The sequence below is a fragment of the Octodon degus genome, unplaced genomic scaffold (assembly GCF_000260255.1).
Source record: "Octodon degus isolate 3935 unplaced genomic scaffold, OctDeg1.0 scaffold00024, whole genome shotgun sequence".
Classification (NCBI taxonomy): Eukaryota; Metazoa; Chordata; class Mammalia; order Rodentia; family Octodontidae; genus Octodon; species Octodon degus.
The window spans coordinates 20,096,861-20,108,525 of record NW_004524600.1 but is presented as its reverse complement, the minus strand read 5'-3'; the positions used below and the strand labels follow the sequence as shown (position 1 = coordinate 20,108,525).

Genomic DNA, 11,665 nt, shown 5'->3' with positions numbered 1-11,665 from the left:
TTTCAAAATTTTTCTCTGATTTTGTCTCCTGTACATGTTTTGGGTGGGATAGAGGTCAGAGATTGCCTTCTATTCTTTCTGTTTGTCATTTTTGAAGCTCCCAAATGTTCTGATTTTGCAACAATGGTATGGAGGTAGGCTGTTGGTGAGCAAGATTCTCAGGAGATTGGGAGGGCAGGCAGGGTAGGTGCACCAAAATTCCCACTGTGTGGGGTTCAATGTGGTTTCCACCTCAGTGATGGGGGGACATACCACAGCTCAAGAAGTATTTGATGATGAGTGCAAGCTGAAGTTCTGCAAGGCTCTCTTGAGGATGGTTTGGTGCAGGCTAAGGCTCCCACTGGTTTCTGTGGCAGTTTTCTAGAACCTAGTTTCAGGTCCTGGAAGCAGTCTCCCTTGGTGATGATGGAGGCCTAGTGCTCAGCCAAGCTCTGCTGAGTGCAAGGAGGTTAGGGCAAGCCTTAGCAGGCGCCCTTGGCAATCCTCCAGGGAAGGGCAGGCTTCTGGGGCTCAGCAGAGATCCAAAAAGGGTGGAAGGGTGGGAGAAGCCCACTGGGTCTACCTGGAAGTCTTTAGGATGAGGAGGAGTGGGCAAGACTCAGGATCTTCAGAAATCCTACTTTCCTATCTCTGTTTTTTGCTTCCTGTGCTTTGGGAATATTGTCCAAAAGAAATCCTTCATTGGAGTGGGACAGCCCAGGGTCCTACAGACACTCACTCCAGGCAGCTCACAGAGTGGGAACACCCAGGGTCATCTGTACCCTCACTCCAGTCAGTACGCAGGCCCAGTGTGTGAGGGGGACCACCCAGGGCCCTCTGGATTTTCACTCCAGCAATAGGTCCAGTGTGTGAGTGGGACTGCCCAGGGCCTTCAGGATCCTCACTCCATCCAGCACCCAGGCTAGGTTGTGTGTGTGAAACTTCCTCCATCAGACTGGCCCAGTGTGTAACCCTGCAGCAGAACTCCCTGAAGAAAGGCTAGAGGCAAGACCCACCCAGCTGATCCAGAGGCAGAACATCTTACCAGAGTGTCACAGAGGAACATCTTCCAAGGGCTGCAACAGAAAGAAGTGGAGCAAAGCAGCCAAACCCAAGCCACACTCACCTGGACGAGTTTGAACTTGGTAGATCCAGACCAGGTGTTAAGGTAATAACTCTACTACAGCTCTGCACCAAAGGTCAGAAGACAGTGCTATACAAAATGACAAAGAGAAGGAACAAAATGCATGCTTAGGCCCCAAGACCACACAGAACAAATGCAGGAGACAATAGCATAAAAGAAATTGGAAAGCATACACCTGAAATAATAGTGTCTGAAGTAAAGAAACAACTGCAGAAAGATATAGAGGAAATCAGATCAGAAATAATTTCTAACATAAAAAAATGATAACTATAATGAAAGAAGTTCTAAGTGCTTCTAAAGAAGACACTGATTAAAAAATAGAGGAGAATATAAAAATGATGTACTCCTTGAATGAGCAATATAGGAAAGAAATAGAATGCATGAAGTAGATTCAAAGTGATATACAGGAAATTAAAACCTTGATCATAAGCTGGCAAAAACCGTTTGAATGGAAGTGAAAATAGACTTTCAGACCTTAAAGACACCACTGCAGCTAGTGAAAAGATACGAAAAGATCTCTTAAAAACAACTAGAATGCAGGAAAAAATAATTCAACATCTGCAAGATGATGCAAAGATGGACAACATAAGACTAATAGGCATCAATGAGAAAGAAGGAGTCAATACAAATGATTTAAAAAGAATATGGGCAGAAGTAATTTTAACTAAATTCAGAAATTTTAAGTCTTTAAATATTTATTGCTACCCCTTTCTACTTTGAAAATTCTAATTATATAAATATAAGTTTCTTGATTTGGGCACAGGGAGAAACTCTTTGTCTTTATGTTTATTTTAGACAATTATTATTGTTATATTAATTTAATTTCGTAAATAATTTTTACAAATGTGTAATCTATTATTAATCTCATGTTATGTATTCATTTCAGAAATATTTTTCTAAAATTCACTGTTTACATCTTGTATCTTTCACATTTCAGTATTTGTCTATAATTTTAATTTGCCAATTATTATTAATTTTCAATAGTTAATGAGAAAAAGAAAAAATCCTACACCAACCAAATGTCTTTAAGTATTCCCTCTGTGGTTTTTTTCCTAGTAGCTTCTTTTTTTAAAATTCGGTTTATTTATTTACAAATTTTTTGTAATTTTTTTAGGAAAGGGTCTATAGGGTGTTCAGGGTCTCACTAGATCAGACACATAGTGATTCACCTGTTTACAGCCTCCCAAGAGCTGGGATTACAGGCACACATCACCACACCCAGTCTAAACTGCTCTCTCAGCATGCACCAGGGGCAGGTTTGGCACAGCAGGCCCAGGGATCAAACCCCCAACCCATGTGTCTGTTTGCAGGTGCTTCAATCTGCTGAGCTATTTAGCCAGCCCATTTCTAGTAGTTTCATACTTTCAGATATATTTTTAAATAGAATCTCAGGAACTCACATCCAAGATGGGCATATTATGACTTATGGAGATAAGTGATAATCATGTATGACTGATGTATAGTATTTAAGATATTTAAATTATATAAGGGACTAGTGAAGAGTTCAGAAATTTAATGTAATTTAAATGAAATAAAATTCTCTCTAATTTAGCCATTGTCACAAGAACTGTCCTAATCAATGCCCCAGTGCTGAAGTTCATATATGATACAGTCCTTCTCCTACACAGAGATCTTGGAAAGGTCTTTTTCATTATTATTATTGTTGTCCTTACTATTTGGTAGTAGGTTATTTCCTAGCAGATACTATTTTATACTAACACTACTATAATCAAGCTTCATTAATTATAGAAGGAAGATTTATTCTGAAATTTTATGATGTTCTTTCTGTACTTTAAAATGATATTAAATCTATCTTCAAAGAATGTTTTACTTGTTAATCTTAAAATTACATTATAAATATTACTCATAGTCACAAGCATCAAATAGATTCATGTATTTTGGCCCTATTCCTTAATAGCCAAAAACCGTATTGACAAAATCAGATGAAATAATTATGCCTTAGGGGACAAAGTAATGGTTGAGTAAGAGGAATAGGAGAAACTGGGATGGGGTGATACAAATTGTGGTAGTTTCATTGATATGGATTTACTATAATTTCACATCTTTCCTTACAAACAAATTTTCCTTCAACTGTGTCCTTGGGTTTATCTAATTTAACACATTGCTTTATTCAACTCCAAACATTTGAGCAGAAATGATTCATTTCCTTCTGTATATGCCATAAACTCATGTCCAAGGCAGCATTTTGCATATGGATTATAAATTTTGATTTACAAGCAATGTGAGGCAGAAGGGACACAGCTTGAGTTTTCAGTTTGCAGGTTGAGTTTGCAGCAGGAGAGATAGAACAAATTTTGTACTTTGAAATAAATCTGACCTGAAAATCACCAAGAAAACATAAAATTGAAAGTTAGTAATTAAACCTTCCCAGAACTAACCTGCAGGAAAGCTGTGAAGTTTTTCACCTAAAGTCTTCAGTTTAGATACCTCCTGTCCCATAAAAGATTCTGCTCATAGCCTTGTAATGTCTGGTCCCTGATACCATTTTTTGTTTGCTTGATCTGTTAGCACTCTTTGCAGACTAGTCAATAACCCTTGCTAGCACCAATTTTCTAAAATCATCTTTCATCACATTTGTAGTTAATCCTATATGCATTCTAGCAGAGGACTATGCATTGTAATTCATTCTGGAATAGTGACTTTGACACTAATATTTTCATTTGGTCATAGGGGAAGCAATCTCCCAATAGGCTGATAGTAAAGGAACTGGTAAGGAGTCATTTTGAGCAATCCTGCTATTACACGGTGGTCAGCTTCCATACAGCAGGCAAAGGAAAGGATAATATGGTATTAATTTTCTCAAGTTATTTTGTTAATGATCTTTCTGTTAAGCAGAAAACAATACTGACACTGAATAATCCTCATTGTTGACATATACGGCACTATGTCATCAAAAAATTGTTTCTTGCCTCTTTGCCATGTTAATCTTGTAAGTCTGAGGACTAAACTGTGTATCATTATTTGATAGATTATATGCTTCAGTAATAAAAAACAATAACTTACAAAAAACTCAGGAAAATTTTAGATCCTCTTGTTCTGTTAGTGTTCAACTGTGGCAAACTATCAAATTTCTCTGAGTCTTAGATTACTCATCTGTAAAATGAAAATTTAAAACTGTATTATTAGGAATCGAAAGAATCAACATAAAAAAGGCTTTGTGAAATAAAAATTCTACATTAATAAATCACCAGGTATCCTATTTCTATCTCCAAAGGAAGTTACATTTGTACTAACGTATCTACTTCTCAACCAGTCCTTCTCCTTGAGAATGGTTTGTGTCACTAATTGGTAAAATAAATCAACGGACAGATATCCTAAGTTAGGGATATAGCAAGCATAAAGGTACTATACCAAAAAAGAATTGGATCTGTCACAACTTTAGCCAGTAAGACCACACAAGGAAGCAAGTGGTCTGACTGCCCTCATATTTACAGGTACACTTCACTTTATTATACTTCAATTTATCATGCTCAGAAATTGTTTTTATAAACTGGTTTATTGCAATTTTGAATCAACAAGTTTATTGGTGCTATTTTCCAATGGTATATACTTATTTTGTGTCTCTGTGTCACATCATTTTTCGCACTATTTCAAACCTTTTTATTATGAGTGTATCTGTTATAGTGACCTTTAATCAGTGACCTAGTGTGTTACTATTAAAATTGTTTTAGAGTACTATGCACTGTGTTTATATATGATGGTGAACCTAATAAGTGTGTTTGGACTTCCCTATGCACCAAATGTTTTCCCCTCTTCTTGGACTTCTCTATTTCCAGAGATAGAAAAAGAATGAAATTAGGTCAATTAGTAATCCTATAATAGCTTTTCAGGGCCCACATCAAAGAAAGTCTCACATGTACCTCACTGAAATCAAAAGTTGGAAATAGTTGAGCTTATTGAAAGACAGTCACAAGCTGAAATAAGATGAAAGGGAAGCCTCTTGTATTAAATAATTGAATTATAAACGTGAAAAAGTCCTTAAAAGAAATTAAAAACATACTACCTTAATGAACACTAGAATTATAAGTGAAATGGACATATTGCTGCTATGAAAAATGTTTTATTTATCTTAGCAGGTCAAAGCAGCCAACACATTCCCTTAAACCAAAGCCTCATCTAGAGCAAGGCCCTAATGCTCTTCAATTCTTTCGAGGCTGAGAGAGGAAAAAATCTGCAGAACAAAAGTTTGAAACTAGTAGATGTTGGTTCACGAAGTTGAAGGAAAAAAGCCATCTCTACGAGATAAAAATGCAATGTGAGGCAGCAGTGCCAATGTGGAAGCTGCAACAAGTTATCCTTGAAGACCTTGATAAGGTAATGGGTGAAGGTAGGTACATTAAACAGATTTTCTATATAGACTAAACACATCTATAAGAAGATGCTGCCTAGTGAACTCATAGAGAGAAGTCATTGTGTAGCTTCAAAGCTTCAAAGGACAGGCTGATGTATTGTTAGAGGTTAGTGACTCTAAATTGAAGCTAAATGCATATTCATTGACTCAAAGATCCTAGGGTCCTTAAGATTTATAAATCTACCAGTTCTTTATAAATGAAACAGCAAAGCCTAGGTCATAGGCCATCTGTTTACAATATACTTTTCTTAAATATTTTAAGTCTACTGCTGAGACCTACTGCCCATCAAAGAAAGTTTTCTTTCAAAATATCCCTGCTTATTAACAATGCACTTGGTCACTCAAGAGCTCTGGTGGCAATACACACTGAAATAAATGTTGTTTTAACACCTGTTAATATAAGATCCAGTCTTCAGCTGTTTTCACATTCAGGTCTTACTACTGAAGGAAAACATTTTGAGTGGTTTGATCTGCCTCAGAGAGTGATTTCTCTGATGGGCCTGTGCAAAGTAAACTGAAAGCTTTCTGAAAAAGATTTACCAATCTAGATGGCATTCATGATACAGGGAAGAAGTCTAACTACGAACATTAGTAAGTTTGGAAGACGGTAATTCCAATAGTCATATATGACTTTGATGAGTACAAAACATTAGTGGAGAAAGTATTTACAGGTATGGAAATATATAGGGAACTAGAACTAAAGGTGACTCCTGAAGATGCAGCTAAATTGCTGCAATCTCAGGTAAAACATCATGGATGAGAAGTTGTTTCTTGTGGATACGAAAAGTACATTCTTAACATATAATGTACTCTTGGGGAAGATATATTTCAAAATATGCTCTACTGTGGGTAAAATGCTATCAAGTACCATTGAATGGTACAGAGAAACCTCATGATACTGAATAGGCAAGAAAGGAATAAAGAAAATTTCTTTCTTTTTTCTTTTTTTTTTTTTCCCCCGGAACCGGGGATTGAACTCAGGCCCTTGCACTTGCCAAGGAAGTGCTTATTCTACTGAGCCATCACCCCGGCCCTAGCAAATTTCATTGTTGTCTTATTTTCAGCAATTGCCAATATTTGACAACCACTGTTCTGATCAGTCAGAAATCACCAACATTAAGGCAACCTGCTGCCAAAAAGAAGAGTATGATGCATTGTCAGGTCCAATGGTCATTACTATTTTAGAATATTTTAAAATTAAGGTACTTACACTATTTCCTAGACATATTGCTATTTCCCACTTAATAGACCATAGTATACTATAGACATATATATTACTGGGAAAACAAAAAATACTCTGTTGTAATACTCACTTTATTGCAGAGATCTGGAATTCAACACACAATTGATATGCCTGTATAGTTTGAAGAACCCCTTAAATTGTATGAACACTTAAGGGCTCACTAATAAAATCTGCTTATGTACAAACAGTTGGTTCTTATTTGTGTGATGTCTTTAGATCATTAACATCTAATAGTACATGAACTCAATGTCAGGGTGAACATGTGTCTCACAGCTGAGGACTGCCACAGAGCTGACATACAAACGTGAACCTTTTTCGGAACCGGGGATTGAACTCAGGCCCTTGCGCTTGCCAGGGAAGTGCTTATTCCACTTAGCAATCTCCCCAGCCCACAAAAGTGAACCTTTTTTTTTTTTTTCTGGAATAAGCTCTGTATCACTTAATGGTACATGATAGCATTAGAAAACTTCACTTTAAGAGAAAAATTTGTCAAATGCCTAAACAAGGCACTTAGCAAAACCAAGACTGAATATACCACTGGAAAAGTCAAAAGGGGGAATTTAGATTAAGTTTAACTAATGAGTGACAGTGCATAGAATTCAATATGAGAACCATAATTAGGTCTACACATTATCCCAAACAAAGTGAACAATCATTGCTACAATTACAATTAGTTAGCCCTGGCATTGAGTGGACTCAGCCAAACTAAAACTAAATTTTCAGCTCCAAAAACTATAAAACTATCAAAGATATCCTTTTAAAGCATAATATGCTTTTAAACGCTGAGTTCCAAATTACACTTGCAGAAGAAATGTTGTATCAAGTCTTGCATTTGGTAAAGCAATCCATTCTCCCATGAAAAACAACTTTACTTGTGCACTTTTCTAATAGCACATTTTCCAACTTGCTTTAAGATATCTTGGCCAAGCCAACTGATTTCCATCTAAAACGGCAGGGTATAGTTTACGTGGATAGTTTCTTTCAAGCTTCTTTAGAGATCTTCTAAAGTCTATGCTAGGTAGTGGGTATGTGGACTACTTGGATTGTCCCAACTACAATGGACGTTCTTTTGGGCAAGAATGTACTTAAGTGCTTCCGCAATCACACACTCCCAGATGGCAGTCCACAGGAGTCCGTTTTAGGTACACACTAATCATTATGCTCTATGTTTCCCCGGAGTTATTTTACTGGCTTTTGGCCCTGAGGCCTCAAAGTGTCATGGCAAAGTTAACTAAGTACAAAATTTAACTCTATGAAAAAAGGTAGAGGAGGAAAAAAAAAACAAAAACAAAAACAAAAAAGACGCCTAAAATACTGGAAAGCTAGCGTCACAGCTAGTTTTTCTCTTGAAATGTTGACTTACATTTCTGTTGAAAGTTTTAAACTTTTGAGGGAAATAGGCTTCACTTGTACCTCATTAGTAGTTGGTTTCTTACACCAATAAAATAAATATTTTTGAAGAACTCTTTCTTGTTCTATTATTAGAGCTACAAACCTTTTGAAGCCATCTCTCGCTTCAAGGGTACTCCGCCTCTCAGGCGAGGAGTTCCGCCCATACCTGCTTACTGCCCCGCCTCCGGCGGCATGGCAACCAATCGCGTAAGCCGTAATGGCGTGGGCGCAGAACTATCGCGAGACTTTCTAGGTTTCCTCGGAGGGCTTTAACTGAGCGCACTTGCGCAGAAGAGATTGCTGAAGCCCATGAGGGTAAGGAGGGGCGGGGCGCCCCGACGTGCGCGTTCACTTTGACCTCACGTTGCAGCGCGCGCCCGGTGTCAGGACGCTATGGTTTCTGGGCCCCTCCGGGAAGCTCAACAAAAACAACCTGCAGCTTAGAGCGAGCGCGCCCGCCCGAGGCGGGTGTTCGGTGGGTGGCGAATGCCCGCCCGATCTCTGCGGGGTTCTAGCGGGGCCCGGCCCGGCGCGGAGAGACTGGAGAGGTTTGGAGACCCAGCCTAGGTGGGCTCCCGGGTGATGGAGGGTCAGGGGTCAGAGGTAGGGAGGGAACAGGTCTCGGGCCTCCCCGTGCCCCGGCGGACGCTCGTCTCGCGCCGGCGAGCTCTAGGGCTTGAGGGAGCCGCATCCCGGAGTTGGGGCCTCGGCTCCCGGGTCGGGCGGGGACCGCGGGCGGGAGGCCGCGCTTCTCCCCGCAGCGTGCAGGGGCGCGCGGCGCGGCGTCAGCGGATCTGTCGCCGAGGTCCGGGGCTTCTCCAGAGCCTGTTTGCCTGACGCTCGGAGCCTCTTTGGGGTGTTTTCGGACGAATCCTAGATGGCAGTATCCTCTGGCATAGATTAAGCCCGGGAAGTTGGAAGCGGGCAGCCGCGTAGCTTCTTGTGTGGAGCTTAAGGTAGAGACTTCTAAGTTCGTCTGCTAGTTCACAGCTTTGCGGTCTGATTAATTATGTTGGCTTTGAGAGCCACTCTTGCGCGTTGTTCTTTTGGCTCAGGAGTAGTGCTAGGTTCCCGAACGAAGGGGTGAGTTGATCTAATGATTGATCGGCCCTATCAGAATTATTAGATAATCGCCATGGAATGGGTGCATTGTTCTAGACGGCTGGACATCAGCACCAAGTGGAAGCGCCAAGTGTTTCCTTGCTTGTACTTAACTTGAGGCTTTCACGTAATTTAATAACGTAATTTAAAAGTTAGTACTGCTGTTTTCAGTTTTTCCGGTGGGTGGTAGCAGGAGTGAGAAATGATCATCTTTCTTTGAATGTTATCCATAATGTCTCTGACATAGGAAAGACTTTATGATCGTAACCATGCTGCAAGCCTAGTATTGAGATAATTCAACGCTGGGTAACTGTTTCCTACAGTTTCGAAGACCAATTATATAAGCATTTGAGACTATGAGTTAATTTCTGAAATATAGTATTATATATTCTCTTTGACTAGCCTAAAGGAAATGAAGTTGTAAATTTATTAAAACAAATCTTTTATTAAGAGTTGTGGAAAACAAACTGATGAAAAAGCTTCTTATTAGGGCATTTTTCAAATTTGTATAACTAACATATATTTTAGAATTTGGGACCAGGGATATCTGTAGCTCAGTGGCATAAGTGCCTGCCTGGCAAGCACAGGGGCCTGAGTTTGGAATTAAAAAGAAAAGAAACACTTCCCTGCTAGAGTTATCACTACAGTAAAGGTAAAACACTGGGAGGTTGAGGCAGGATTATAGCAAATTCAATCCCAGCCAAAGCAATCTAGCAACTTCATAAATACCTGTCTCAAAGTAAAAAATCTACATTGGGAATGTAGATCAGTGTGAGGGCATGGATTCCCCACTAGGGTGGGGAGGGGATAGAAAAGAAAAACTTGGTTATGCTTAAGTGATTAGAGCTTTTCAGTCCTCTGTAATGATTGGACTTTGTTAGAACAGCCAACACTTTGGACAGCTTTGTGGCAAATGTGTGTACTCCTCATTGTCTGAACCATGATTTGTCATTCATTTGTTAGAAAATTCAGGACCTTGGATTATCTTTTAATAAAGATACAGTAATTATGGTGAGAAAACTGCATTTAAGTTGACACGCATTCACATGTTATATTCTCTTAATAACTACTACCCATGTTTGTCTTCAATTAAGATAAAGTTTGGTCATGTTTCTTTGGGGTTTGTTTGCCACATTTGGGGGCAGAAATTGTAAAGAATAGTTTCCTATTTGCAGTGGTGGCAAACATTTTAGTGGCTTCAGTGTACAGACAGCCTGTTGTGCCGTGCAGGCCATAGGTTCTCCACCGCTGATCTGCGGTCTAGTAGAAAGTGGATAAGAGACTTCTTTCTGTGAAAGGAAATTTTTAAGAAAGTTCTGTTAGCTCTTTGAAGTAAGGGGAGCTATTTGGGTAGTTAAGACATCATTGTTTCACCCTATTTTGTGCTGTGTGCAGTTGCATCCTGGAGCAGACCTGGCCTGGAGGGTACAATAGTGAATAAGATATGCTGTCTCAGTTAGGATCTGGGAGGAGAGTTCTGTTCATTTGAGGCTTTCTAGGAAAGATGAGAGACACAAGTGGCAGGACAGGCATTTACAGCAAAGGTCTTTCTGCATTTAAGTTGGAACATGAAGAACATTTTTATGTAATCGTGTTTTGCCCAAACACTAGATTTTTAAGAAGAAGAAAGAAGTAGAACCACCCAAGGTGTGATTTGTATGGTTTGGAGATAAAGAAGACGATGGGGTATATAAATGCAGAATCATAGGATTTTACCACTACTAACTGTCAATTATCATTTTGATTGCATGCTACTTTGGATAATATCTTCTTTAGTTTAAGAAGTTAACCCTAGATAGAGATCCCTTGGGGAAAATGTCAACCAGAAGTTTTTTTTTGTTTTTTTTTAATAATAAATGTTGCTCAGTTGAGAACTGGATAAAGGAAGAACTTCGCTATAAATGCTAGTGTTACTTTTATCTAACTTATCATTTTCATAAATAATACCCTTGAAACTCATAATACCAGAAAAGTCAGATTGAAAGGCAACATCTGAAAGAATGTGCAAATTATCATACATAATTTAAAAGACACCAGAAAACAGAATAGTTAAGGAATGTATGGTGATAATAATATCCGTGTTACAATTTTATTGTAAAAAATATAGCACATATTACTTCTGCACACATCCCATTGGCTAGAAAGAGTCTTGGGACTGTGCTAAGCTGGTCTGCCATTTCCAAACTGATCTATCCTTTGGAAGGAAAGAAATGGATTTTACTAGGCAACTGTGTATCCATAATGTAGTTTCTTTGGCTACACACTGGAATATTTTACAAAGCCTAAAAAAAAAAAAAAAATAAGGAAAATAGTGCCTGTGACCCCCCCCCCAGACATCTAATTTAATTGGCTAGGGTGCCACTTGGGCATCAGGATTTTTAAAAGTCATCTTTTAAAGATTTGTTAAATTTAACAAGCACTGGTCTTTGGTTCC

At 38.9% G+C, this 11,665-nt stretch overlaps 1 protein-coding gene across 3 annotated transcripts in view; it reads left to right on the top strand.

The window, feature by feature from the left end:
• The first annotated feature begins 8,510 nt into the window (after positions 1 to 8,510).
• Shprh (SNF2 histone linker PHD RING helicase) overlaps positions 8,511 to 11,665 on the top strand; it is a 76,090-nt gene continuing 72,935 nt past the window's right edge. For all 3 annotated transcript variants that reach the window (XM_004628556.2, XM_023712208.1, XM_023712209.1), the window contains exon 1: positions 8,511 to 8,697. The gene's annotated coding sequence lies outside the window, so the exon portion shown is untranslated. The remainder of the gene's footprint in view (positions 8,698 to 11,665) is intronic.